Consider the following 24005-nt stretch of genomic DNA (forward strand, 5'->3'; position numbering starts at 1 on the left):
AGAGGAGAGGAGAGGAGAGGAGAGGAGAGGAGAAAGGCCTAGGTCTGGGTCTTTTGAACTAAGTTAGAGGTTATTCGCAGTCCTTGGGTAATCTGGAGTTCTGATATGAGTCTGTGTGGTTTACCAGCTGGAAGCTTGCTTCAGCTGGATGTGCCCCACATTGTGGGTCCATGTTCTGCCTGCCTCAGGGCATAGCTACTAGGAAGTGAAAAGTGGAGGCTGTGACTGTACTTATCACATGCTGTCAGGTGCTGGACTTCAGGGAAGCACCAAGAAACTGCTCAGGGTTAGGAAAGTGTAGACTGAGATGTAGGAAAGCTGGAACTAGTTCATGAGTCTCCAGACCTGCAAGGAAGCTGGTGCCATGTGGTTTTCTGACTCTTGGACATTCAGGCACAGCTGGGAATCATGGAAGAGCACATCCTGGCATGGTTTTACCACACCACATGGACTCACTTATGCTTGAAAAGTAGTACCTTCATCATTTATGATTGGTGGTGGAAAATAGAGTAATTGAAAGGGGAAAAGGACCAGAACCTTGTTCTCTCAGAGTTTCTCATAAACTCTGCTTGCTCATAATCACAGTAAGCTGGGTAAAGACAGAAATAAAGTCATCACTATGATTTGATTAACTTGATACTGTAAAGGAGTAATAAAAATGGTTTAACTTATTTTGATTTGAATAATATAAAGGGTGCTTTTTAAAATCTGATTTTGATTGTCATAACCACTACTAACTCCCCTGCAAAGGGAGAAAGACTTCTACCAACCCTTTCACTCCTGATTACAGAACAATATTTTCTCATTGCAGTATAGAAGTTATACAACATAATTGCGCTTTCTTTTCCTTTTAAAATCAACTTGGTCATTAAAATATTATAAATATATGCATATATAGTTAATTTTTTTTTTTTTTACCATTTGGGGACACATGCATAGAAGCCAGTGGAGAATGTCTGAAGTTCTGTTCTAGACTTCTCTTATTCCATTGACGTAGGGACTCTTGATTAGGCTGTAGCCAGGCTGGCGGCTGCCTTGCCTGTACCTCACATAATGATGAAATTGAACAGTGGTTTAAGGCATGGTTCATTTGAAAAATTCCTCCATTGTTTTAGGTTATTTGTATTTCCCATCATATTTGTTTTGCTCATTTCTTGTCCCTCTGGGGAACCATAAAAGACCAAATCACGGCCACATGTAAAAATCTCTAACAATCTTTTTCAGATCTCCCTGCAGAAACTCTATCTTAACATTGGTATCATGCAAACCTTTAAAATTAATACATACCTAGATTACTTGGTTGTCCTATATAGGTATTATAATTGCATGAGTGAGTTTATCTAGTTATTTATATGGCAACTTATTAATCTGTGCATATAGATGTATTTATTGTATAAATATATTTATGATTTATACACAGGTATATGTACATGTTAGCAAATATGCATTGAATGTGTATATGTGGAATGTGTACTTATAGTGGGTTGGCTTGATGCTGCTTGTATTCTAATGCAATATTTGTTCTTCAAGACCTGTTTGTCCTGTAGACAAGAGTGACTGCACATAGAACCAAGAGATGCTATATAACTTTGCCTCGAGTTATTTATTTTTTATTATTGAATAAGGATGCAGAGAGCCAATGGCTAGGGAGAAGAAACATAGGCAGAGTTTAGGGTTCCCAGGGGGTGGGGAAAAAACATAAGGAGGAAAAGATGGTGAATGGAGGACAACCATGATGGCTTTTTTGAGTCATGGAAACATGGCCCTGAGGGCTGGCCAGTTGGAGTTAAGAGCAGCCCAGATGAAACAGAATAAGTAATAACTCAGTGTGGTCTATAAGAAGGTAGATTCTGATAGCATAAAATGTAGATATCTGGCCATCTCTCTTTAATGCTTATTGTAAATAATAAAAGCTGTGTGTCTTTTATCTAGGAAGGGAATGATCAAGGCAGTGTAGAAACACTTCATTGGAATTAAAACTTTCCACAACATGTACTGTATAGAAACAAGCTGGATTTAGAACATGTGTATGTGTGCATGTGTATATGTGTGTGTGTGTGTGTTTGTGTGTGTTTGTGTGTGTGTGTGTGTGTGTGTGTGTGTGTGTGTTTATGAGAAAGAGAAGAGAAAATGTGTCATTATCTGGGAAGAATATACCCTAAAATTAAAAAGATTAAAAACAACTTTTCCAAGGCTGTCAGGGAAAATGTTGAAGGGTTTTCAAAAAGCAAAGAAAAATCTCTCGGGCAACCATATCTATATTTGCATTGCTTGTTCCAGAATAAATACAAAATAAAAATGAAAAAAAAAAAAAGCTAAACAAATCCATGCCATATGCTTCTGACACCACATCATTTTGAAAAGTGCTGGTTGGTTGCTCCTCCATGATGAACCTGCCTGTGACATTTTAAGATCACAAATTGCTACTGGGAAACACTTTCTCCTTTCATATTTACAGTTAAAAAGCGTTTTTTTCCTTAATGGTTAATTAGGTCACTAATCAAAAGAAGCTCTTAAGAGGAAAATGAAATGTTGACATTTTGCAATTATTTGCTACTGTGAATAATACATAAACATATTACTTATGGACAAAGTAGCTTTCTACTCTCTTATTTTCCCTAAAAGCTCATGCTGACAGCTGAATCCTGTAACTTGTGTCACATATTTCCAGACTACCTCCTCCATTTTTATTGACTTCGGGTTTTGTACATGTCATTATACTTGTTTTCAAAGTAATGAATATGTGTTTATATCATGTCTGTATGCATATATGTGCATGTATTCAGGTATGTGCATATGTGTGTATGTACATCAATTCCTGTACATGTGTGTACATTTGTTTATGTACATTTTTCTTCTATATTTTCAGAGTATATACATTAGACACTGATATGTCATTAATTACTTGGTATAGAAAATCAGTTAGAAATGAATTTAATAAGAAATAGGTGTTATTGTAATAATTCAAATCTTCATTGTGTACTTTCTGAGTTCCTTAACATTAGGACTGCAATAAGTTTGAGGATTGTGAATAAGACTGAAACATGGTGTTGTCCATTTAGGAGATGAAAATATAAAGATCCTAGAGCATCTAAGAATTACAGATGCATACAAAGTAATTAGGAATAAAAAATAATTTCACATGTAATAATGTGATAAATTTGGAATAATTTACCTGAGACATATAAAGAAGTACAAATAAATCATCATTTCATCTAAAATGGGTATCATAAATAACAAATTCATACTGAAGAAGTTGAATTGTATTTACAGGAGTTACAATGATGGGGAATTATTAAATTAGTAATCAATGATACTGAAGGTATAATTATAAAATATTAATATATCTGTGTAATACACTATCAGATAATTGTGTGTATACATTTAACAATACTCTATTACATGCTTTAAATTTATGAAAATGTTTTTGTCAGATTGAATTTTTAATAAAACAACTTTTTAAGTAAGTGTCTTTTTGCTACAAATCAAATGATCTTTTCTTCTATCTTACTTCATCCATATGTCATCTTGAAAAAGAAAGAAACACTGAGATAAACATCCTCTCAAAACCTCATCCTAGTCTAACTTGGCCTCATCTGAACTAATTATGTCAAGTCAAGAAGGTCACATGATAAGCTTTCATATTTATGTTAATGTGTGAAGGATATATTTAATTCACCAATCCAGTGATCATTCAATCCCTCAAACATCTGCATTCTCATCTTACTAAGTCATATTGTATTTACCTTGTTCTGGATAGGTAGTGACAAATATTCTAATAAAAATTGATGAGATATGGCTATACACTATAATTGTCTAAACATTTATATAAAACACTTTCATCATATGTAAATCATGATAAAATATGTAATTCTGAAGGACAATCATATATATATATTTAACATAGTTTATATGCTAAATTTATATATATAAACAAATTAAACATAGTACTAAATATAAAATTAAGAGTACTGTTCAGTATTTCAGACTGTAAATTTAACTAGTAATATACTTTAGATATGTGTTAATTACCTGTGTTTTATATAATTGGACATATTTTTGATAAGAAGAATCTATACTCTTATAATTTAGAAATAATACAATTGACTTTTGGTAAAGTGCAATTGCACATGTAAGTTTGTCTAATTAACTGGTTGAGGGACTAGAACTTGGCTACTTTTACTCTCAGGAAAAATGAACATCTAATGAACGAAGTCAGACTGTCTTTCATTCTGTAGTCTGACTGTTCAATCTACTGATAAATGGTCAGGCTGGGCACAATCATTTTAATTTCATGCAGTTACATTTGTAAATTGGTAAGGTGCCTTCTTTTTCACATGTTGATCCTGGCCTCTAATAATCAAACATTTGTATCCAGGTGGGAGTAATTATGAATCAAGGCCAGAAAAATAGAAAGAGGTTATAATTCTAAAAGTAAGTGTAAGAGATCCTAAGAAAGAGGGAAAGGGAAATCACAAGAACATATTAGAAGAAGACCTAAAAGAAAAAGGATAGAGTAGGTGCCTTAGCCAGGGTTTCATTGCTATAAAGAGACGTCATGACCATGGCAATTCTTATAAATGTAGATATTTAAGTGAGGCTGGCTTACAGTTTCAGAGGTTCAGACTATTATCACAATGGGAGGAAGCATGGCAGATGGCAGACACATTGTGCTGGAGAACACAGGAGCTCTGCATCTTGATCTGAAGGCAACCAAAAGGTGGATCTCTGCTGCAGACAGTCAAGTGGAGGGTCTTTACTGGTCAGAGTTTAGGCATAGGACATCAAACCCCACCCCACAATGATTAACATTTGCCAACAAGGCCACACTTATTCCAACAAGAACATACTTACTCCAACAAAGACACACTTACTCCAAATATGTCACACCTCCTACCAGTGCCATTTCCTGTGGGACAAAAATATTAAAACCAACACAGTAAAAGAAGTGGGGACATGATTATGATCTTTTGCAGGAGAAATGGTTAGAGTCATTCACAATGTAGATTAATGAAAACCATATATGGAAATAAGTTACTCTGCAACAAAATGTACAAAATAATAAAAATGTAAAAGTCAAATGGCTTCATGACTTTGTCTTCTCTTTATAGGTGCTCTATTGTGTTTAAAATATCACAAGGAACATATAGAAAGTGGGATTTTTTTTTTAAAACCAATAGATGTTCTTTATTAGCCAACCAGCAACTACACTGGGTATTCAGGATCCCAGTGTAGTGCCAAGCCTTTCTCACAGTGAGCTTCTAAGCACACAAAAAAGTATATTTTTGGTTTACATACTTCAGTTAATAAGAACAGTTAGCCAAAAGCAGAAATATAGAAGCCAAAAAGCAAGGTTAGTACATTTAGAAACTGTCCCATAACTAGGAACGTTGATAGATTAGGTGAAAGTGGGATTTTATAATCGGATTTAATCCAACTAAAACAGCCACTGGCCCTTTGACACAACTCATATTTCTTAATTTTAGATTTAGTCACATAATATATAAAGTAAGAATAATAATTATACAATGAACTTAAATATCATTTTCTTAGAATCACTTACAGTATACCTTAGGTTTATTTTAAATATTTATATATAGAGTAAGAAACTTAGAAATATTTACAAACATATAAACACATATAGTCATATAAGGGTTAGCATGGAAAAACAGTGTAAAAGTACATATTATGGTGATTTAGCAAAACAATATTAAAAATGACTGTGCTCATGTAAGGTAGGCATAACACATATTTTCACAAAGACATTATAAAATTAGTACTGTTTGATTCTGCAAGGATCTTTGCTTATGCCATCTTATAAAATTATCTCACTAACAGTAGATAGATCATAATGATTCCTGCCTTATTACAGATGAGAAAATGAAGGATCAAAAAATTTGAGTAAGTTGCCCAAAGCAACCAAATTAATTTGTGTAAAAATTGGATTTCAAAAAGATGTAGGTCTTGAGGCACACATTAGGATCTGTCTTGGAGCTGAAAGGCAGATACTGTAGTTTTCAGAGATACCGAAGCCATAATTGGCGTGCTGGTCAGAGCAGTTACTTAGAAAGCCCTCTGGATCCAGGCACTGATAGAGGATGCTCTAACTGCCCACTTCTGCACCTGGCATTTTCCGGACACTTTCTGAGCTCAGCTCCTGCCTACACCGGGCCTCTTGAGATGGCTGCTTGATTAATGAGCTTCATTCACAAAGCCTTCTGATGAGAAACACGTGCCATGGCTGTAAGTGGTAAGTGCTATCATTGTTTGACTTGGCATTGAGACATGCAGGCTAAATCTCCATTCTTGTAGCTACGGAAATGGAAGTATAATACGATAAAATCTGAGGATTCATCCTCTATGTGTCTGTAGGCTTATCATCAGGGGCCACTTTGAGTAGTAGTCCGTTGGATTTCTGGCTGGATGTAACATGTTCCAGCTCCCAATGTTTATTAAGTATTTGCAAGATTATATCTTAACCTAATCCCTTCATAGCCTTTGGAATTCATTCCAGTTTAGCTCATAGTCAGTGCAATACAATGGAAATTAAAGAAAGCACCAGTTCAGTGGATTCCCTTCAAAGTTTTTGATTAGGGGAGAATCTAGGAAGAAAGACTTAAATGTAAAACATTGTTAGAGATATATAAAAGCATGAAAGTATGATGTAGGAATAGCTTGTTGAGTGTGAATCTCAGCAGTGAGACCACACAGAAGTTTGACATACAGGCTGGTCTCAGGTATTTTGTAACTTACTGTTCATATTATGTGTCATTGCTGTTGATCCATGATTTTTCTTAAATTTATAAGAATCAAGTCAATGAAATTTTGTGATAAACCCCTCAATTGGCTCTGACAGTGATATAAGCTGCATGGTGGGGCAGTCCTCATTACGATTTCAGATTCAAAATCACACTTTTGAGTATGAGGCCAGATTGTACTATGCTATGAGTGGCAGGTCATTTATGTTTACACCATTGCAATTTATCTATTAAAATAATAAATAAATAAATAAATAAATAAATAAGTCAGTGGCATTATATTTAATAATGTTTTTAACCAACATTCTGATAACTGAGAAAATGAACTTTCTTGAAACCATGGAAGACTTATTCCATATTAAAGTTTGGTTAGTTGTGTGTATGAGAAATAGTGTGTATGTGCATATGTGTATGTTGAAGTTAGATACAAGGTTTTGGTAGAAAATAATGGCCATAAGGGGAGAAAGAAGGGGGAACATGCATAAAGTTAGCAGATGGACTAAGTCAAAGAACACTATATATTTATATGAAAATGTCTTTGTGAAGACCAGTCACCATGAATGTACACTATGAATTATGTGAAAAGTAAAATTAACAGAAAATAAATGAAGCAGTGTGACCTTATGGAATTAGAAAAAAAATGGTGGCTTATTGGCCCTCCTCAGTTAGCATTTCAGTGAGTTAATACCCTTAATTAGGCAGGAGATTGTCAATAAATCAGGGTTGTGCAGAACAGCATTGTTAAATATGTAATCGCAGATGCTTTGGCAAAATGTTACATGTTATCTTGCAAGCCAGGTCTTAAGATGTGCCCACCAATCCATTTATTAGTCCTGTCATTATTACACAAACATCCTTAGAGCAGCCATTGTATGTGAGGGGTGATAGGAGGAAAAGAACATTTGGAGAAGGTGGAATGTCACCTAAGAGCGACATGAAAAAGTGCACGAAATTCTTCAGAGCCCTGTAGAAAAGGATGGAGGAACTCAGAAATCTGGATGTCTGCATATAGCAGTGGCACATGGCTGCTGATCACAAACACACAGTTAAAGTGACTTACTTTAAAGGACACAGCACCTTCCCTGCCTCAAACAAGACAAAAAGCAAACTTTCAAATGCATATTGTTTTGAGTGCACACACACACACACACATACACACACACAGAGAGAGAGAGAGAGAGAGAGAGAGAGAGAGAGAGAGACAGACAGACAGACAGACAGACAGACAGACAGACAGACAGACAGAGACAGAGACACACAAAGAGAGTTTTAAAATGGATATAACACATAATGTAATTTTCATATGAAGAAAAGACAAAAGTCTGTCAGTTGTCTTCTCAGTCAGACTAAAGCAAACCAGTGCAAGGATGCAAATGGACATGTCTAGTGAGTACTTTAGTCTGTAACTTCCTCCTGAACTACAAAACTTGAGTTTAATTATAAATAAGATCAGAAAAGTAAAATCAAACTGATTATAATTTTACACAGCAGCAGGTATAGAACTTTCAAAAGATTTAGCAATATAAATGCCAATCAGAAGCTTTCATGGAGTCATTACAGGGTGAACATGGAAGAGACAGGGAAGCTAAATATACGAAGAGACTCTGAACTGACTCCTTAAATGACACTTCTGGGCAATGGCAAACAGTTAATATGGGTCTGTGGATTGGCTGATAATAGAATCTGAGTGTTATGGGCTTAATGAACAGGTTGCATTATAAGAAATGAGGATTGACCAAAGTTTTCTGAAATGATTCCTTTATGGCTCCATACTTTGCAGGCCCCACAATCTGTGTTTCAATGATCAACTCTCCCATTGCATCTTGCAAAGTCAGTAGAAGAATATAAGTGTAGTAGAGTGTGAATAAATATTTATTTACAATAACAAGAAGGTGAGGTTGTTCCCATGAGCCATCATTCACTGACCCCTAATGTAGGAAAATTCCATTTCTTAATAGAAAGTATTCATAGAAGTATCCAAGGCTTAGATCAAGTTGCTATCACATGGTAAAGGATCAAAAAAGATTTCCTTTGTGCCCACCCTAGTCAGTTTACTTCAAAGTAAAATATTAAAGCATAAATTATCCTAAACAATCTCAAGAACATTAAAACAAAGATAATAACTGTGATACAGCTTAGAAGTTGTGTTTCTAGTAATTTAACTTGTCTTTTTTGGGCTTGGGAATATCTATTTCAAGGCTGAGATAAAGCATTTTAAGGAAAATTATTTTCTGTAATTGACAACAAAAATGGCAACATTACAAATAAATACATCAAAATATGGGATATTAAGTTTGCACGACCAAGGGGCATCTCTTCCCAACAATGGCTGACTAGACCATCTCCTGCTATATATTCAGCTAGAGACAGGAGCTCTGGGGGTACTTATTAGTTCATACTGTTGTTTCACCTATAGGGTTGCAGACCCCTTCAGTTCCTTGGGTAATTTCTCTAGCTCCTCCATTGGGGTTTCTGTGTTCTATCCTATAGATGAAATATAAATGAAGAAAATATTTAATAAAATAAGTTAAAAATATATGGGATATTAAGTAATCCAGCGATATTGCACCTAAGTACATAAGCTGTCTTCTGGAGGCATGTGGAAATCTGAATTATAACCATAAAAATATTATACCTGTTATCCAAGTTACAATGTTCCTTTTCAATTTGAAAAACAAGTTTCTGATAAAATTGAGAATTACCATAAAGTTATCTTTTACATTTTTTTTCTGTAAAGATTTTACCTTAGACTGAAGTCATCTGGTTTAGGAAAATACTGAATATCCATAAACTTCTCATTATACCTACTTGGGGTACTCAGTTCTAGCACCCAAGTATAATCTGTGCCTGGACTAAACTCATCGTTCCCTGATTGCAAAATATATCATGCATTGATACTAATCTCTTTCTATCTCTATTTTGCATTATCTACACTAGATTTTATATTTTTGATTAGCATCAGTATCCCAGGACCACCAGTGTAGAGAAATTTTCATCCAGCAACATGACTGCTCTAGCAAGATATCATATCCTAAGACCTTTTAAATCTGTGCATTCTGGCTGAAATGGAAAAATACCATACACCTTTAATCCCCCCCAAAATGATGTCAAATTGACAGACAAAGTAATTTCAGTCAATGCAGTCAGTGCAATTCAGTTTGTAGAGTTCAGAAGTTCTTCAAGCAAAACAATTCAGTCAGAAGCCAGTTTGAGTCAGTCAGCTTGGAGAAAAGTTTTGAGCCAGAACAGCTAAATTGGATCAGCCAGCCAAAATTCAGAAATAACTAGAAAGGGTGAGCTTACGCAACAGTAAATTTCAGAGATGATAATTATATCTGGCAAATTAAAGTTACCTTTACACAGTAGAATTTTTAAAGAACGCTCACCTTTTCTTCTAGGCAATGCAAAGTAATACAAAACAGACTTAAAAGTGAAAAATTTACAATATTTGTATATTTATATACAAATTAATGGCTCTCCAAATTTTATGTTTTCAAATGTTTTAGTTTGTGTCATTGGTTGCTGTTATTGTCTCTTTCAGAAAATCTAGATACTACAAGAGTTCTGAGTAAGTTATTTTGCAATTTTTCATAATTTTATCTTATCATGCCTATGTCTTAGAGTCTGAGGTAGAGTCCAATAATAAAGCCACAACCTTTAAGAGGGAAAATAGGAACACAAGACATTCAAGCGCAGGAATAGAAATATAGCCGATCTCAGTTCAGAAAAAAAAAAAAAAAATCTTAAAGGATAAGGGATTCTGTGTAAAGGGGATGACTCCATTATTCTAGTGCCTACACACAAGCCTGATCATCTGTTTTCAAAACCCCAGAATCCATGTAAATAACCTATATAAATAATTAATCACAGTGCCATCCATTTATCATATCAATACTAACGAGGTAAAAGTCTATCCTTTCGTGCTTACTGCCCAGTCAGCTTAATTTAGTCAAGAAATTCCAAAGCCTATGTATGTTAGACATATACCAACATAAAACAAGAAGCACCAGAGGCTTCCATCTGGCCTCCACAGGTATGTGTATATTAGTGTGTGATACCTGAACAAATGTACACATACTGACACACAAAAATGGGCATCATTTCTAGAGAGACGTAAATGACACAAGGAACTTGAGTATCATGGTCACTATCTACTGGTACTTTCTACCTATATGTCACACACTTTGTGACTAATAAGGATGCATGATTGAAAGGAATAATAATGAGATGTTGTGAATAGATTGCTACCCATAAACATGGTATTGATGTATAAAGGATACACTCTTTACAGTAATAGCAATTAAATCTAAAGCCACCTTTACAGAGTAGCTGAGAATGTCTTCCTAGTTTCATTTCCCAGTACATAAGACATATTTATATTTCTTTTAACTTGAGGACAGGAATTAGTATTCATCAATCCCTGAGACACACAAAAGAACAGTATTTAGGCATTTGGAATTATGTTATAAGCTTTAAAAGAGGGTCATATTAAAGGTATATCAGTCTGCCTTCCTAAGTGTGAACTAAAGATTTCACAGACTATGGTACCCTATAAATTGCATGTATTTCTACCTAGTGAACCCATTGTCTTTTTCAGAGGCAACCAACTCTTTCAGAGACATATTTTCAATTTAGATTTAAAACAAATCTCTCCACATAGTTACTTCTTAGGGCCATGCCTTGGAAAAGAAATTTGATAATGAATTGTTTTTTTTCCTATAAATTATAAACTTATAAAAAATCTAGGCAATGAAAATCAGTTTTTCCTCATTTCTCAATCATACTTGAAAAAATGAAAAGAAAGGAAGAGAAAAGAGAACGACCAGTTTCCTCTAGAACAGTTGTCAAAGATTGGAAGTAATAGGTGTCCTGGAAAGGAAAATAGAAAAATGAAGTATATGAGTCAATAGTAATGACTTTTGCCAAAGAAGTGCTCAAAAATGTTGCTAGGCTGAGTTTTATGGTAGTTTGTTTGGAATGGTTTCTGTGACCTAGAAAAAGAGACACTTGGAAGGCCATGAATCTCAGTTAATGAAAGAACAAGAAATCATGGTTTCTTATTAAAAGCTAAATACCTAGAGCTTGCCCTCCATATATGGTCACATTTATTATCTGAAATCCCCTGTAGTGGATGTCTCACAAAAACAAGGTAGCATGAATAGTTTAAAAGGTCCTGAAATCATCCTTGTCATTGAGTTAAAATCTGAGAGAACAAAGAATTACAGATCTGTTCTGCTGTGAGAGGCTTTGTTATGAAAAACTTGAGGATCTAGCATCAGGCACAGTTGGGGATGCTGAATTGGCTCCTGTTTAAAAAAAAAAAAAAAAAAAAAAAAACAGAGAGGAGCTATAGGTAGACAATTAAGGGGTCTATGCTCTCACTTATTGCATATGGCAGGAAGGAAGAGCTAAGGGAATGCTAAGGAAGGAACGTTAGGTATCTAATTCACTGGGTCATAGGAACAAGGAAAAGATAGGTGAGGCAGAGGAGATGCTAAATGCCCTCTTTATTGGCTCATGGCATTAGGAAGAGCTAGAGAAAGAAAGAATAGAGGATGCTGATTATCCATGTTATTGGCTCATGAGCATTAAGAGGAGCTGGAAGAAAGCAGAGAAAGGGATGCTGGGTTTCCACTCTCTGGCAAGGAAGGAGGCACAGACATGAGTGCTGGTTATTCCTTCATTATCTTTTCCCCTGACATTGGTGTTTCCTTGGCCATGGCCTTTGTCTGTCAGATATGTTTCACTTTCTGCATGACCTCAGATGATGGACATTTCAAGCTGTGATTTCAGGTCTGATCTCCTATTGTAGACCCTATTATCACTGAAAAGGAAGCTTTAAAGTTCAAAGTCAGAATGCGTAAGGTTTTAAAGTTCCCGTCTTTCTCATCTGTCTAAGCTATTGGTTGCTTCAAAGAAGGTCAAAATTATTGTGCATTGTAAAATGAATACCTCCAGCAGGCTTTCTTTTTAAAATATGCATGCAAAAAGAAGTCTTCCATCTTAAAGATTTTTATGGTGAAGGCTCTTGTTGACAGAAAACTTGTTGGAAGAGGGGGACTTTGCAGCTCCAGATTCTCACACAAGGTTCAGAGCACTCTCAGTCCTCCACAGAGACAGACAGTTCTGACTGTCTTCAGAGTCTTCGAGGAAACATTTCAACTCTCCTCTCCCCACACACTGCTCCATGCAGTCCCCAGAGAACAAAGTGCCCCAAGATGCCTTTGTATCCTCTTCCTAATCAAGCTGAGGCAAGTCTGTAAAGCCAATGAAACAATTAATTTTTTTTTAACAAAGCATATATATTCACCAGCTTTTACTTCTTCAGAATTTTAACCATGGCCTTTTCTTGAGGGAATGCCAGTTTCTATGGATCTGAGCTAAAGAGATAAGAGCTAAATTCCCAGATAAATAGTTTTATGTAATTTAATGACACAATAATTTTCTACCCTTTAAAGTCTGTATAAGTTAAACTTAAGTAGATTTTGAAGATTTATGCAAAGTGGAAAATGTTTGAATGACTGTAAAATTAAAACAGTGTTTTCTTTATAACCTGCCTCATGTTATGGATTTAAATAAAGTGTATTGCTTTGGGTATAAGGCATAACCAATTTAGGCATTCAGTGTCATATTATTTTTGCCTGTAAAGTCAAAGATCTGAATTGGAAAAAAAGAAAATATTTAACAAGAGCTGGTATTGCAAGCTGGAATAAGGAAATACAAGAAATAAAATAAAAATGAAAATATAAGTGAAATAGATATGCAAAGAAGCTACACTAATGCAGATGGCATATTTTAATTAAATCCATATGAGTATATGGATGTTCCCACAATGAAGTTGTTCAATTCACTGTTTGTGAATAGAGTTAAAACTAAAATTGCTAAACTAAAGGGAAATGAGGCACCTCAAGAGCTATTGATGGTAAATGGCTCCAGGGAATCAATGCTTTCCAGACCAATAGGGAAGCTGCACATATGAACTCACAGTGGTTGTGACAGTATGCACAAGCCATGAACAGGAATATAGACATGAAGTGCCACCCTTAGCTAAGGAACTATTGACAACTGAAAGCGGCTAAGAAATATAGTGAGTCAATTCTCTTTAAGGATACGATCCCTGGTAGGTGGACCACTATCCAGTGCATGGCCATAAATCCAAGATCATATGGGAAGCACAAATTGAACTTGATATGTTCACATGAGAAGTAATGAATAAAAGAAGATAGAAAGTTGAAAGTAGCAGATGTGGGAGTAATTGATGGAAGGATAAATATCATCAAAACACATTATATAAAATTCTTAATCAATCAAAAACTGAATTGTTTTCAGCAGCTAGAAAACCAGTATTAGATTTAATTTTCCAATTGTTGCTTCAGGTAATGTGATGGTGTAAGACTTTCGTGGGGAGCCCTCCCCACTTTAGTCTCGAGAAGGCAACACCCAAAAACCACAAATAAACCATCTTGATGTAAAAACACCAGGTAGTTTAATGGCGGAGCTCCAGGCTGAAGCGTACCTCACACAGGAGGTAGAGGCACCGACCACATGGCTGGAAAGCTAGGGGTTTTTGTAGGGGGAGGGGTCTGGGCTAGCAAGAATTGGCATGGTTACACAGGATTGGCTCATTTAAACGTCAGCAGAATGACCACACATTTGCAGAATGGTACGTGCAAGTCAGCAGAACACCTGGTTAACATATGACTGCAAACTATTAGCCCCAGGAATGTTTTTACAACAGCCTGCCTGGACATGCCCAGGCCTACTCTGTGTCCTCTGCCTCAGGCTTTTAAGTTTACAAAACAACTATCTGGACATAAGTTACATGAATCCCAGGCCTTAAATTTCATTTTAAATTTTATTGCCCTTCAATTCCCCCCCCCCTTTTTTTTCTAAATGATTCTAATCTCATAATTAGAGTAACAGTTCTGTCTCTAACAAAGGCAAATAGTCGATTAATTAAGCAGAGTCCAAAGGTTAAGAGCAAAAGCAGATTTACCAGTGGCCTAGTGATGGCTGACAACATTGGTCAGCCAGGGGGAGCCTTATTAACGTGAGACACATGAATCCAGGTTAGGATTCTTTTTCTTTTACCATGGTGGGTGTTGTCAGCAGCTCCAAATAGGGTCCTTTTTACCTTGGCTCTTAGGTTCCCCGCTTGATGTCTCCTCACCAGGATAGTGTCTCCTACTTTAAACTGATATGGCACCTGTGTATCACCAGCAACATAGGTTTCTTTTAACTGTTCCCAGACCTCATTTTTACAATTTCAAGAGCCTGTCACATAGATGGGCGGAAGTGTCCCATACATTAATCCAAAGGGTGTTAGACCAGAGGCTCCCGGGGTATTCCAGGCTCTGAATAAGGCATAAGGGAGAAGGGCTGTCCAATCTTTTCCGCCGGTTTCTAAAGCTAATTTGGTTAGGGCTTCTTTTAGCTTTCTATTTATTCTCTCTACCTGTCCTCAACTCTGGGGTCGGTAATTTCCAATTTATCCCCAGCTGTCTGGCCAATCCCTGACTTACCTGGGAGATGAAAGCCAGCCCACTATTTAAACTGAGTACCTTGGGTATTCCAAACCGAGCAAGAATTTCTTTTGAGTATTTTCTTGGCCACCACGTTAGCTGTCTCTCTCTTGGTGGGAAACGCCTCGACCCACCCTGGAAAAGTGTCTATAAAGACTAAAAGATATTTATTTCCATACCAGGCTGGTTTTACCTCAATCAAGTTGGTTTCCCAGTAGGTCCCAGGTCTGTCTCCTCACAAGCACCTTCCGCCATGGAGCCGGCTGGACCCGGCGTTGGTGAGCGCACAGGCTCGGCAGTTCTTCACTAGGTCCTCTACAGCTTTCTTCCACCATGAAGCTGCTTCCATCAGTGAACCAGGTCCTGGCCAAGGATGGTCTGTGAGGTCTGGCCAAATTTCAGTTTCTTCTGCCAGTACCTCCTCACATTTGTATAGGGGTTTTGCCAGCTTCAGGCAGTAAGGTAGCAGGGTTGAGGATGGCAAGGGGAATGAAGGTCACTCGCTCTGTCACCCGCAAACTCTGATAGTGAGTCATTCAGGCATTGGTCATCCAGCGGTCAAGGGGGCTGCCTGATAATACTCTCCAGTGAGTGTGGGCCCCTGCCCCATCATTAGCTTATCAGCATCTTTTATCAACTCAGCTGTAGCCGCTATCGCTCATAGGCAGGGAGGCCATCCACTAGCCACAGAGTCCAGTTTCTTTGATAGGTAAGCTACTGGGTGCTCCCAGAGCCCTAAAGCTTGAGTGAGGACCCCCCTAGCTGACCGGTTACTTTCATAGGGTGAAAGACTTGTTCAGGCCCAGCAGTGCTAGGGCAGGGGCCTGCAGCAGGGCCTTTTTTAGAGTCTCAAAAGCTGATTGATGTTCCCGGGTCCAGGTGAATTCCCCTTTTTCTTTGGTTAGGGGGTAGTGGCAAATCCCAGGACTCAAAGTCTACAGAATCCTGCCATGCCTAAGAATTCTTTTACCTGGCGAGGGGTGGTCGGGGTCAGGTTCTGCATCACTGTCCGCTTCAGGATATATCCCAATTAGGTCACTTCTGTCTGACATAACTCTGCCTTTTTAGCCGAAATCCGATACCCCAACTCACCCAGCTCGACCAGGATGTTCTGAGTCCCAAGTTTGCACTCCTCGAGTTGTTTCCATGGGTATGATTTTTGCTCTGTAGCCCCAATACCAATGTTCTCTCATTTTTTTCTTACTTCACCTAATGGTGTTCGAAGCACTGGAAATTCTGCAGGAAGTCTAAGGGGGTCAAAGTAATGTCAAAAATCAGTTGTATAAACATATATTATGATTTTAAATATGACCTGAGAGTGAATCTTTTAGGTAGTGGGGAGGGAGGACTACGTTTTTCAGGAACTATTCTATTTTCAGGCTAGGAGAGTCATTAACAAGGCGGAACCTCAGTCCATTCTGAAGTTATAACTTTACCCAGGAGCTATAAAATACCTAAGATTTGATATATAATGTTTTACTGGTGAAAATACCATTTTTTTTTTCAGTACATATTTTGAACTCTATTTCGAGCCATTTTTGGTTGTATGTGTGGAAGTCAGTCATCTCCTGAGCAGCTTGTTGTTTTCCTTATTGCTGTGCCAGGCTCTGCCTGGGCACCTCCTCCCCTTGCAATACCCCTGTGCAATACCACACCATACCTCCTCCCCTTGCTACTTCATAGGCAGGTTTTTGGCAGACACAGTTGATGCTATTACAGAGACCCTGTTAAAAAGTCCAGTGCTATTAACTAATCCTAGATCTGTCCTGTGAGTTTCTGCCCTTGCAAAATTCACAGATTGTGCTAGAGCATAACCCTTCCCTGCTGCTATAATAGTGATGGTGGTATTTGCTTATGTGGCCCTATGTTAAGTGGCTGTACAAACCATGGGAAACAAAGTACAACAAACTTCAAGAGTATTTTAGTCCTTTTTCATCTTCATGTCTCTTTGTGTCACCCTTCAGAGTTTCAAGTATTTTGGTGTCCAACACCAGCACCTCTGTGCCATTTTGGACAATATATGAAAAAAACACACAGACACACATACATATACACACAAAACAACTACAACAATAACAAACAAACAGAAAAAATTGTTTTTGTTCAAAGAAATAATGTGAAACAGCTTTCTAAATTTAATAGTACATACAGAGTCAAAATATTCATGGTACACCAAAGAGGAAATTCAAATTGTTACTGGACTTTACCCATTAACTGGAAATTCTCCAGTGCTGTTTGATGTGTTTTCTTTATAAGAGATCAGAACTTCAGGCTGATGTTTCTTCCCATGAATCCTAGCCCTATTTCACAATACAGTCCCAAGTCATGATCCTCAATTAAAAAGTTTGACAATAAAGCAGTTATGTCTCAGGTGACATTCATTAGCTCTTGGAAATTATTTCCAAAATTCTTGCAAAAATATGTAATAAAAATGGTATCATATATATTTGGTATCTGGAGTTGCTAACATTATGTTTATACATATGAAGGGTTTTGTGTGTGTGTGTGTGTGTGAGAGAGAGAGAGGGGGGGATGTGGTCATTATAGAGATTTATAATGTTCAAAATACTGAGAATATGCAAGTAAGTATTCAGCCATAGATGGGACATTATGTATCAACACTCATCCACCCAGACTCATTGCAGAAGGGTAATGGAAAGAAGAGCCAGGAAGGAATTAAGAAACAAGACTTGAGATGAGGAGGAAAGGTATGAATTACTCTTCCCGGGACTTGACATGGCTATTACACACATGAATTCACAACAGCTGTGGTGCCCAAGAGATCTGCACAGGATAAATCCAGCTTTAAATTCCAGCAAGAATTGGGGTGAACTCCATAGGTCCCATCCCTTGCTAAAGAGTTATTACTACTAGTGGATGGCTGGTGGAGGAGGAAGAGTTATATTTCTTTAAGAGTGAACATTGCTAAGTTGCACATATCCATAGGATGACCCACACCCATGAATTCGCCAAAAGAACTGATTAGGATCACCAAATTAAATAAATAAGCAAGTAATCAAACAATTTTGAAAGAAGGAAATGATTTGGGGAGAAATTAGTAGTGGAGGTTATCCTTTTTAACAAACCGGGAAGAATCAAATATCTTTTGGGAAATTAATGAATTAATGATTTAGTATTTCTCTACACTGGATACAAATAGTTGGAGCACGAGGAGGAAATAGCTCAGTATTATAATTATACTGTTTCTACTTAACTATTTCTGTGCAAACACTATCAGTATGTAATGAAAAATGTTAACATCACTACATATTATTAAACTGTTTTAAATTAGATCCATCTTGACATGAAAAAAAACAAAAGAAAATTGTTTACTCTAGGACTTCACTTATGTTCTGGACACATCCAATTTACTTTTGGGTGTTATTTATTTGTTTATTTATTTATTTATTTTGGTATTTCGAGGCAGGGTTTCTCTATCTAGCCCTGGCTGTCCTGGAACTCTCTCTGTAGTCCAGGCTGGCCTCGAACTCAGAAATCCACCTGTCTCTACCTCCCAAGTGCTGGGATTAAAGGTGTGCACCACCACGCCTGGCTTGTAATTTATTTTTATTGTATGGTATCTAACAGAAGTGAAGGCATCAGTCAACTTTAGTGTCAGACCTCAAGATTGAGATTCACACTTAGGTATAATGCTTTAAGGACATCATTGCAAAACTCATAGGTACCCCTCAGAGGTCACTCCTAGGTACCAGAGTAAATGGGCCATTAGAGTGTCCATCACAATGAAAGCCTTGTTAGTATCAAGGAGGCCCTTTGTTCATCTTCAACGCAAAAATTGTTAGAAGTGTATCAAGATTCACTAGAAAAGAAAAACTATGCTTCATCTATTTAACAACACAAAACTTTATTTGAAATGCCAATTCTGGGAGAGGCCACACATGTAGTTATATAACTTTGCTGATCAATAATGTCTACCTGTTTTAACAATTTCATTTTTATTGCTGGTTAGAATAGTGGAGCTATTTATGTACACAGCAAGAGTCAAGGGTGTCCTATCTAAGTTAAATACTTAAGTTTGACATCTGTTCTCTCTGGATCTTAATCTTATATCTGCAATTAAGAGCTGTGAGTTCATAAGAACATTTTCCAAGGTGTTTTTATTTGAAAAATGGCAATATGAATAGAACCTGCATTATATGAATTCAAAAGTAAAATTATTAGATAAAGTGTCTTGGATGCTATCAGCTCTGAAAATATCTAAATTATTTGGGTAGAGATGAAGAGTCCTAGAAACATTGAAGCTTCACAACATTCACTACTTACTTTGTTTGGCTTAGAGCTAGGACACTGAGCTTGAACTAATCCTTTAGTAAGCAGGACAGTGCTATGGGCTCAGGTGTTGACAACAAGTCCCATTCTCTAGTGTCTTGTGCTGATGTTTATTTTTAAAGATATTTGAGTATTATTGGATCAAAATCAAAATCACCACTACAATAGATAACAACTGTTCTTTCTGCATTCAAATATTTGAAGTTGTGAAACTCTATGCAGACTGGCCCTGAAAGGGATTGCCATGGTGCTGTGCACACTAGAGCAATTAACTGATTACTGCTGTGTTGAAAACATAGCCTTTGGCACAGCATTAACCATCTCCTCCCAGCAAGACAGCCTTGTTTATCATTACTGTTTTGGATTCTTCTGAGAGTCTTTGATGCATATGACAAGGCTCATATTCAAGCCAATTTGAGTTAATGTCTTCCATAACATTCCATGAAACTCTGGCAAATGCTTCCTAAACTAGAATGCCTTTCCATTTCTTCACATACACCAACATTCATCAATCATTAACTAGGACAAATTGTCCATACAGAGCATGGAACTGTCTCTTGGTTTTACACAGTGATGGACAGTTTGCCCACTGGAACATTATTCCATAGAATCACAGTACTGTCGATAACAGCTGGAAGTGATAACACAATTATGATTTTGTTCATGGGTTAGACATCACTATTATTTCTATAGATTATTTTCTGGTAAATACTCGTGACTACCTATCCGTTTTAGCCAATACACCTTGCCTGACCAAGCTAATCCCTTTCTTCTCCAAAATCCAAGCTTTGAGCACACAGACCTTTAAGCATGTGCTAGTTATTTACACTGATAACTTCCCAACTTTTTAAAAAGTAAAGCTTTCCTTTAATCAGCCAGAACTATAACAAAGTGTGGACCTATGTCTTTAGGCACCTCTCCATACTGCTCATTATTTTACATATGCATTTATTTTTGGCTGTGGTGGTGGTAGTGGGAATTGAACTCAGCATCTTATGGGAAGAAAGAGTTCCGAAAATATTGGAATCATTTCACGACTCTATTTACTCTTTTGCCTATGGCCAGGACACTAAGCCTAAATCAATATAATTTAAAGCACTCTGTCACTGTGATGCATTTCTAGCCATAATATTCATACTTTTAACCACTTCAGTGAGACAATGCGGTCCCGAAGGCAGGTGGCATGGTGTTCTGAATGAGTTATGGACAAGAATGACTTCACAGTTGAATGTTTGTTGTGCAATACCCTATGGAGGTAAATTTACACCAGTAATGTAATCAGAACTTTTATTTCCCCACTTACAACAGGAGACTATAGCTTTATAAGACAACCAATAAGAGTTCATGTTTCCAGTGATTCTTATTGTTATTCTACAGTAGTTTTTTTTTTTTTTTTTTTAAAATCCAGGAATGGTACAAAAGCAGGTCATTTAAATACAAGCAAACTAAACACTAATCCAATGTTTGCTATAGTGCATTTGAATGTCTTCTTCTTGAACATGCCTTTTTCACTCTGTGTGTGTGTGTGTGTGTGTGTGTGTGTGTGTGTGTGTAAGAGAGAGAGACAGACACACACACAAAGAGGAAGAGAGAGGGAGAGAAAGAGAGAGAGAGAGAGAGAGAGAGAGAGAGAGAGAGAGAGAGAGAATTATTACTTTGATAATTGCTAATTTGGACATCACTTGCACTTTATAAACTCTTTTAATCAAGTGTTTCCTTGTGGAAACAGCAACCTCAATCAACATTGAGGTCATGATGAAGGATGACTGCCTCCAATGACACCTTTCTGGTGTTGAGGACCATGATTTTAACCACAACGGCCATGGATATTCCAGGGAAGTCTTTGATCTCATTTATCACTTGATTGTCAGAGGCACAGAAGTGAATTAAAGCTGCAGCTGTCATTGTCATTTTGGGGGAACATTCCTTTCCGAGCTCAAGTTATAGTTTGCTATCTCAGTAGGTAGCAAAGCATTTCTTAATAGAAAATGTAGCCCTTGCCTTCCCCAGTGGCCTTCTCTTTGTCTGATGCATCAAATAATTTTCTATAAACAGAGCTCTCTGAAGACAAAATTCAAGGCCAGAACTTGCCAAAGTGCAAAACCGCAGACTTTTGGATATGGTATATGTTCACAGTTATGAAAGATAGATCTTAAGACTAAAGGAGTCTGGTGGTACCAGGAATGCAAAGATCTCAGATTTGTAGCAGTTTCTGATAATGTGGGCATTTTCAGCAATGCGGTAGCCAGCTCATCAAATTATTTGCAAGGACTGAAAGCAGACCTCCATTTTATTGGACTCAAAATGGCCTGGCAGTCTAAGGCTCAACAAAAATCTGTTTACACTCACTTCATTGACCACACTTTAAGTCCCAGATGGCAATCTGCACAACTAGATACAGGATACCAAGCTATAAAATTCAATTTCTCTGTTTATAAGAAGTATTGTTATATTTTTGTTTCATTAATATATATGACATGTTCAAGGGCAAGAAAAACTGTGCTGTGGTAAATTTGAGCATGAGGGAACACCATTGTGAAGTTGGTTTTTTGTTTATTTGTTTGTTTGTCTTTTTGACAGATGAGTCTTTTAATAGAAAAAAACAAAACAAAACAAAACAAGCCTCCACCCCTAACGGTCAAGGTGAAGTTGGTTTTTTATTTGAACCGTATATGGGTTCTTAGAATGAAACTTAGCGAGAGACTTCACTTTGCCCCCTGGTTTCTCTAAGTTCTTCATGCTTCTAGTGTATTTCTCTTCTCTTTCCCATCTAAATGTCCTCTGTTTTCAGTGAAAGAAATCAGAAGGACCTGCTGAGATGCAGGACAGACTTACTTTAGTACCCTTGGATCTTAGGACTTGGCCAGAGGGATCTCTAGAATGGCGAGGAATAAATTATATTTTTTGGGCAAAGGTGAGAATGGAGACCCAAGTAAAATGTGAATGGATCTAACTGAGAAGCACCACAGGTCCTGGAATTGCTTAGTGGACAAGAGTACTCTGTAGGAAGTAATAAATTGCCCATCAACAATAAGAACTTAAACTACTCAGACAAAGTCTGTCTTTCAGACCTGTTCCACTGAAACTGGCATAATCTGAAGAGGTGAACTAGAGAGATGCTATAGCTCAAAACACAGGGATTGAAATTTCTTTCTGCCCAGTGAGAGGTAAGACTTTCATGAAGTGTGAGTTATTCGAATATAACTTTGGAAGAAGCCACTTCACTGTATTTGAGTGACAGGAGTTACTGCCCAGATATTCTGGATTGGAGGATCATTGTCAGTCATTCTAAGCGGATAGATATATGTGAACATTTGCCAGTCTTTTTGCCATTCTACTTTATGAGCTGAAAACATCTCTTTTCCCACCAAGGTTGAACCCTGAACTGAAAGGTTACATAAGATTCTTGACTTATGGTATCCATTTTGAGGACATAACTTTGGTGCATTTCAGAAATTTAAACACAGCCTCATCAGTCTTGAGATTCTTCAGCTAGTCTGTGAGAGATATTGAGAACTATGCTGTTTAAGTGTCCCTGATATCCCCAAATCCATGCATTTCCCTGATCTTTCCTGCACATGGCAACTATCTCCTTTTCTTTTTCATGATCTAACTAAAGCCCTGAAGACATACCTCACTGAACTTGTCTTTTCTCTTAATAGTCTGGCATCACAGGACTTCCTGAAGAGAAAAGTTCTAAACCATGTTTAACATGTTTGTCTGCCACAATGTTGACATTGCAGAATTTTGAATTCCAGAAGAGCAAACCTTAACATGCATGCATATCCCACACTTGATTACTTGAAGGGAAGCAACTGTCACCATTCAAAGGGACAGCCTTCCTGAGAAAAACCACTGAGCCATCATGAAAGGCTACAGGTATGGAGGTCAGAGAGAAGTCATTAAGTGGTTCTCTTCTCAAACAAAGCAGTGGCTTTCCTCTACTCAAATGATAAACAAGCTGAGAAAGATGTTAAGGAAACCACCTTTCATGGTAGTCATAAAGAATATAAAATATCTTGTTGTGACTCTAACTAAGCAAGTGAAAGATCTGTATGACAAGAATTTCATGTCTCTGAAGAAAGAAATCGAAGAAAATCTCAGAAGATGGAAAGGTCTTCCATGTTCATTGACTGGCAGGATTAATATAGTAAAATGGCCATCTTGCTGAAAGCAATCTATAGACCAAAGTAAAATAATTCCACCCAAATTTGAGTGAGAACCCTGTCTGGTGAGGTTTTCACCTCTGCAAAATGAGAAAGTGGCAACCTCAGTAGGAAGTGACGGGGTAGTCAAAGCATCAGGTCTTATGAGAATGGACAGGGGAGTACTTAACATTTTACACAGCAACATAGTCCCAATTTTAAGGTTCTATAAGTAAATATGCAACCAAACCATGTTAACTCAAGTAGAGAAAAAACATAACTGCTCTCAG

Source organism: Mus pahari, chromosome 15 (genome assembly GCF_900095145.1).
Source record: "Mus pahari chromosome 15, PAHARI_EIJ_v1.1, whole genome shotgun sequence".
In the NCBI taxonomy this organism is placed as follows: domain Eukaryota; kingdom Metazoa; phylum Chordata; class Mammalia; order Rodentia; family Muridae; genus Mus; species Mus pahari.